We start from the raw sequence: 6,723 nt of genomic DNA, 5'->3' as shown, positions 1-6,723 counted from the left end.
ATTAGAATTTGTTTTATAAAAAAATGAGAGTCCATTTTGTCTTTCACTTAATTCTGCTTATCAGAATAGGCCATCTGCAATAGATACATAGTAAAATATCAAAATTGTAATACAAGATGAACTAGGGGGTTGAAGGCATGAACTTCTAATCAACTTGCTTCGAGTCACATTTATATTCTTTGCTATATTTGAGATGATAAAAATATTCTAAAATCAATCTACTATTTTTAGAGTCAATACAACCAATGTTTTCATAAAACAAAAAAAAAATGTTCATTTATTAACTTGGAATGTGTGGGGCGCTAGGGAATGTTGCCACCTGCCACACGAAGAGGTTGCAATCCATCATTTTCGAAATGCATTCAGGTAAATTGAATGATGCTTTGTTTGCCTTTCTACTGATTTGCATTGTCTAAGGGGCCTTCTCCTCTCAAACTTCTTAGACTCTACAACTATCACTCACTGCACAAAGCAAATTTATATATGAGACCATGAATAAACCACAGTAGCAATTAAATAACAGAAAAAAAAAGACAGATGAATTAATGACACATACCTCCTTGCTCTTGGTCATTGCCAGCTCCTATAGAATAACTTCATTTCCTTGGTCATTGCCAACTCTTATAGAATCATCATACACTGATAAGATTATTGCAACAACAACCATGAGCACTAATCTATGAAGAAAAAAAGTGGACAGAATTGGGTTATAATACACAGGAATAATAATGGCAAAAATATCTCAAAACTAGCAATCATTCATAATAGGAAACATACCTCCCTTAGAGTTTGTTTTACACAGATGCATAGTCCATTTTGTATTTCATTTACTCAGGCTCACCAAAATAGGCCATCTACAATAGATACATAACAAAACATTAGAATTTTAATACAAGTTAAACTCGACAATCCAAGGCAATAATTATTTATAACAGAAAACATACTTCCCTCAAGGATAAAAATGGAGATTGCATTTCTAATTTCATTTACACTTGAAGTGGTAGTCAGCACATTTGTGATGGTTTGACATCTTTTTCCGAGGCACACTTGTTGAAGAGGATGTGTTCTTATTATCAATGTTGCGAACATTGGCATCGGGATAAAATCGGCAAGGGTCTTGAAAACCAAAAAATCGTAAAAATTGGGAAAATATCGGTAAAAATCGGCAAACATTGGCAAAATTAAGTTACCATAAAAATATCTGTAAAAATCGGCCAGCCAACATCGGCTAGGCCAAAAAATCGTGATTACGAGATAAAATCGGGATGTCATCGAGATGTTCGCAACACTGCTTATTACACATGCATTAACCCCCTTGGACGAGGGATTTATGCTCTTAGAGCTTGCAGACAAAGGCACTAATTGCATCGGAGCCATCTAGCACATCCGTCAAGAAGGACTGCTTGAAGTGAGGAGCCATTGATTGGTGGGTGCACCATCTTGGAGGACCAACACACATGGACAACAAGACAACTTGAGAAGTGCTCCATTGGGAGTTTCGATAGTTGAATTAGCCTACTTAGTTCCATGTTTTGGTGTCGGGGGTTTCGATAGTTGAATTAGCCTACTTAGTTCCATGTTTTGGTGTCGGGGGTTTCGATAGTTGAATTAGCCTACTTAGTTCCATGTTTTGGCGTTGGGGGGTTTCGATAGTTGAATTAGCCTATTTAGTTCCATGTTTTGGTGTTGGCATTCCTCCCCTTACTACTTACTCCATATAAAAAGAGGGCTATCGCTTTACGAAGCCCAACTGCTTTGCATCTTAAAGATGGATGGTTAGGGAAATGCTAACTACTTGTGGAATTTAGAAATTATTTCTATGTTGTTGTAGCATGCTTAATGATGCCTTCAAAGATCTAAATCGTTGATATTATATTTTCATGGTATTAAAAATTTTCAAATCTGTGTATTCTTATCAATGTTATCATGACCGGACCAAATCAGTCTAAACTGGTTGGTCCGACCATTTTGAAGCAAAAATCTGTTTGGACCAGTAACTTGAATTGTTTTTGGCCGGTTCAGTACGGTAAAGTCGCATAGAACGCAACAAGTGGAGCTTGTTTTGCATTTTGTCATTTTTGTCTTAGTTGGGCACTAGCCCACAATAGGTGTCCAATATTCAAGCCTATGGCTTTACTATTGATATGCAATTCATGGCAATGTTAAATTCTTAAAGTAAAAGGATGAAAAAGAGAGACCTCAAAATTTGAATAGTATGTGTTTTTGGTTGACTGGTTTTTTGGTCTAGTTTTTTTACCGGTTTCGGTCCAATTCTGACTAGTTCCGATCCTGGGGGTTTACTGATTCAATGATCGGTCTGGTTCTAATAACATTGATTCAGATAATATTTACTTAAGGGCCTCTAAAATAATGTATGTGGAAAGTCTTTGTCGTGTTCGCATTTTTGAGTGTGCCTAGAAATAGTGTTGGGTAGATTTCAAGCTTCTTGAAAGCCCATTGAACAAATTAGTTTTAGCACCAGATAAAAGAATCTACAAAGTAGATTCATGACCTCATAGAGGTTGAGTGTGCCTAGAAATAGTGTTGGGTAGATTTCAAGCTTCTTGAAAGCCCATTGAACAAATTAGTTTCAACACCAGATGAAAGAATCTACAAAGTAGATTCATGACCTCGTAGAGGTGAAGCGTATATTTCAAATTGGGGAAATTCAAGAAATTTCGACATATTTGAAAATGAACACTACTTTAACATGGTAATTTTCAACCTCAACGAATTAACCAGATCATAATACTTGGAATCGTCATGGATCCAACAACGTTATAGCAATGACAACCATGCACAATAAGCCCTAAAGATGTGAACCCCAATATAATTTTTTTTAATCAAAGTTTCAGGAGAAACTCAAATATCACACCCATTAACAAGATAAAAAAGAAAAAAAACCATGAAACCACTGACGAGGATAAACCATTTCGTGAATAACAAATATTTCAACAAGGTTGAATGAAAAAATTATTTATTAAAAGAAAAAATGACTTATCTATCCTCTCTGCTACATTTGTAGAGTGTATAAATATGTTCACCACATGACCTTTTTACACTGTACAACTATATTCGCTCACTATACAAATGTTATCAGAACTGGACCGATCATTGAACCGGTAAACCCCTCAGACCAGGAACTGGTCAAAACCGGACCAGAACTAGTAAAAAAACCGGACCAAAAAATCGATCAACCAGAAACACAAAATATTCAAATTTTAAAGAAAACCACATGTATTCATGTGCATCCATCTTAATTCAAACCATTTATACACAAATAAGCAAAATTTATCATTTATAGAGCATGTAAAAGTTCTCATTTATAGAGCATGTAAGGGTGCACATAACCAAAATATGACCTAGTGCAATCCATCTTGAACTGAAAATACATCAAAAAACAAGACCTAGATGGCCTCTAGCATCCAAAAAAATCATGCTACAACAAATACCTACATATCATCAAAATCTTTGCCTATATTGGGATCTTCGTCATCAATATCACCCTTTGAGCATTTAACCAAAAAAAAAAAAAACTTAGCATGTCAGTTCAAGATTTTGCTTGAGTAATGGGTACATTTTTAGTAGGATCACGATAGAGAAGTTCAATAATCAATGCCTCTAACATCAAGGTACATAGAGAGATTGGTGCTCTTGATTAAATGCTATGTCAATACCCTCATACATGATAGAATTCAATGGAAACGATGCAATCCCCACACTCCTGAAATCCTGAAAAACTGTTAATTCCACTGGATTTTGAGTGAGATCTAAAATTCTACTTTCTCCATGTAAAATCCAATGAGGTCAAAACCACTCTCAAACATCCTGAGTCATTTCATGGTAATGTTTAAAATTTAAGTAAAAGGATGAAAATGACAGATAAAGGGGCCATAGGCTTGAATATTGAGCACCTATTGTGGGCTAGTGCCTAGCTAAGATAAAAATTAAAAGAAAAAAAGCAAAACAGGCCCCACTTGTTGCGTTCTACATGGCTTTACTCTACCAAACCAGCCAAAAATGGTTCAAGTCACCAGTTCAAACCAGTTTTTGCCGAAAAAACGGTCAGACCGGTCTGAACCGGCTGGTGCAGTCCTAATAACACTGGTACTAGCACATATTTCAAGGGCAGTAATTGCAGACTGAAGATGCACAATTTTTTGAGTGATTCAAGCACAAAATCGAGAAGTTGCAGCGCTGGTATTGTGTTGTCAGAGCAGCAAATTTCAAGCACAAAAATCGAGGTACTGCTGCACAAATTTTGAGAAGTTATGGGCATCATTTTGAGGGTTTAATAGAGCTGTTAGAGCTGCTACAACAGCACATAAATAAAGTTTGGGCAGAAAATTGAGTGGTTATCTGGCACTAGATTTGAGGGGACTGATAGCAGCATTTATTGTTGCCAAACTATACCGAAGTTGGCTAAACTTTCTTAGCAAGATGGCACAAAAATCGAGGGGCATCTTTAACACAATTTCCAAGAAATTTTGGGCAAGAATTTAGGGAGATAAGTCCACTATGCTTACTGTCATTAAATGTTGTAATAATTTCCTTGAAAGTAATAAAAATCTCTCTCTACTCACTTGTTTTCCCTTCAGGGTTTTTCCAGTCTTTGGACCAAAAATCACTCTGTTAAATTGTGGGATAGCTTGTGTTATTCTCAACAAATATTTTAAGCAGAGTGGGCTTATGTGTTTCATGTTTTTTTGAATATATTCATGTTTAAAAACAGCAGCATAAAACCATGAAGGGTTGGGCATTAAACTTATGTGATTTCTAAAACCTGAAACCAGGTTAGGCCTACAAATTTCTACAATTTGCAGATGGCACATTGTATTTAGTTACAAACTTACAACATGATATGGTCCATCATATATTGTATATTGTTCACTAGAAAATGATCATTTGCAGATGATCCCATGCATTCACTTGAAGATTGTCCATTTGGGGGGTTGAGAGACTTACACATCCATGCATGTGAAGGAGGTTTAAAATGCACATCTTCTCATGGGGTGAGTTGTCCACATATCTCTTGTCCATTTTGATTAAATAACTCTTATAGAGGGGCACATTTGAAGATGAAGTTGTTAATACTATTTAGGATATTTGACTTGGTTTATAGCATCAAACCAAGGAGGCCATGCTCCGAAATGGAAAAACAAAAATCGATAGTAATGGAAAAACAAAAACAAAAGAATAAACTCACCCAATATCACAAAAGATAACTCACCCTCTATGTCATTGTCTCCACATTTGCTATAGTGCCCCCACATCTCTCTCACACAATGATATTCAGCCATTTCATCAGTGCTCCTCCACCTTCTTTAACCTACATTGCATTTAAATTTAAACAAATGAGATAATTATGAAGCAACAAATGAGTTAAATTAAAACAAAGATAAAATTATATAATAGTAAACAAATAAATTCCGTAGTACATACCTCCATTGCCTTTGCCCAATACACTCTTGGAACTAAACCCACAACATAAGTTGTAATGACTTGTTTCACCGTATCCCCCTCACCCCAATTCCAAAAGAAAAGAATGAAATTAAGAAAAATAGAAAAGAGGGTATATATATATATATATATATATATATATATATATATATATATATATATATATATATATATATATATATATATATATATATATATCAAACAAAAAATTAGCATGGCCATGCTCACAAATGTGAAAGGAAAAAAAATTAAGAGTAGAAAAAAAATCACAACTATCGCAAAAAACAACAAAACTAACAAAAAGAAAACACGAAAAGAGAAACAACAAATAGAGACACCTATCCGCAACCCAAAAATGCGTCGATGGCCAGCCAAGGACACCCTGCGACACCCTGCACAAAATATCAACATATCTTATGAGAAATATTAATTAGAGACCAACAATATTATGAGTAACCTTATGCACAAGAAATCAAACCTAAAGCGTTAAGAGGGAGGAGGATTGTTGTATTTGAAATGAGAAGGCTTTTGTAACAAGTCGTACAAAAAATTTGCACAAAAAAGGGACTCACCTCTACCTTTGTCTTTACCTTTACACTCTACTACAATCTCTTTCTCGGAAAGATATTTTAATAGTTTCATTAGTGATCCTTCATATTCCATTGTCTGCATTGCATTGCACTCAATAAAACATTATGAAAAATACTAGATACACACAAAATGTTGTGAGATATTATGAATAACCTCATGCACTAAAAAGTACATCTTTTGCAAAGACTAAAAATCATAAACCCTAAGAAGATAAAGAGGGGTGATCATTTATAGGTAAATAGTGGATCATATATGGGTATTTGCACCAAAAGGAAACTCACATGTACTTGTGCCTCTGCTTTCACAGTTTACTACAGCCTCTTGCTCATAAATACATTTCAACACTTTAGTTAGTGATTCTCCACATTACATTACCTACATTACAATGTGGTCAATGATTAGATATATGACAAATAATGTAAGATGCCTTGAATTTAAATACACAAAGATGGAACCATACATATGACCTCAATCTTCCTCTTCACCCACTATGCTTGTATAGACATGGGTTGTTAGCACCTGCTTTAATTTCCTGGACAATGTACCAAACAAACACTTACATATATTATGAGCAATGATAAATCAAAACAAAAAGTCTTATGAGTAATATTTTCCAAAAGTACATCTTATGTAATTTGACCAAAAAATCATAACTCCTCAACAAGGAAGGGG

At 34.9% G+C, this 6,723-nt stretch overlaps 1 long non-coding RNA gene across 1 annotated transcript; it reads right to left on the bottom strand.

The window, feature by feature from the left end:
* Window positions 1-387: 387 nt before the first annotated feature.
* LOC149160631 (uncharacterized) lies at window positions 388-855 on the bottom strand. Its single transcript, XR_016261722.1, has 3 exons — window positions 778-855; window positions 557-639; window positions 388-462 (listed from the first exon to the last, which is right to left on the bottom strand). It is a non-coding gene; the product is annotated as an uncharacterized LOC149160631 (long non-coding RNA).
* Between the last annotated feature and the right edge of the window lie 5,868 nt (window positions 856-6,723).

Source organism: Pinus tabuliformis, chromosome 5_2, assembly GCF_031772625.1.
Source record: "Pinus tabuliformis cultivar Carrire ecotype Pingquan chromosome 5_2, CPIR1, whole genome shotgun sequence".
In the NCBI taxonomy this organism is placed as follows: domain Eukaryota; kingdom Viridiplantae; phylum Streptophyta; class Pinopsida; order Pinales; family Pinaceae; genus Pinus; species Pinus tabuliformis.
The sequence above is the reverse complement of the archived record's forward strand: the minus strand, read 5'-3'. Positions and strand labels throughout refer to the sequence as shown.